This window comes from Bombyx mandarina, chromosome 04, assembly GCF_030267445.1.
Source record: "Bombyx mandarina strain Sakado chromosome 04, ASM3026744v2".
Taxonomy (NCBI): Eukaryota; Metazoa; Arthropoda; class Insecta; order Lepidoptera; family Bombycidae; genus Bombyx; species Bombyx mandarina.
The window spans coordinates 10,138,729-10,138,966 of NC_143211.1; positions in this window are offsets into that span (position 1 = coordinate 10,138,729).

The window sequence follows — 238 nt, forward strand, 5'->3', positions numbered from 1 at the left end:
AGTGGTGCATGTGGGAGGCTTCGCGGGGCGAGCGTCGTCCGCCATCTAGCGGGCGTCAACGCCGCCCACCGGCCGGCTCTCGGCGGACTCGCAAGTCGGTCACATGTCGCTTATGAATATGAGGCGTTATGATTATTAAAATATGCTCCGCCCCGAATATGGATTATGGAGGAGGGGGTCCGTATAGCGCGTGCGAATGGTAGAAGTTTGATTTATGAGCCGGGCGCAGCTCCGCCTC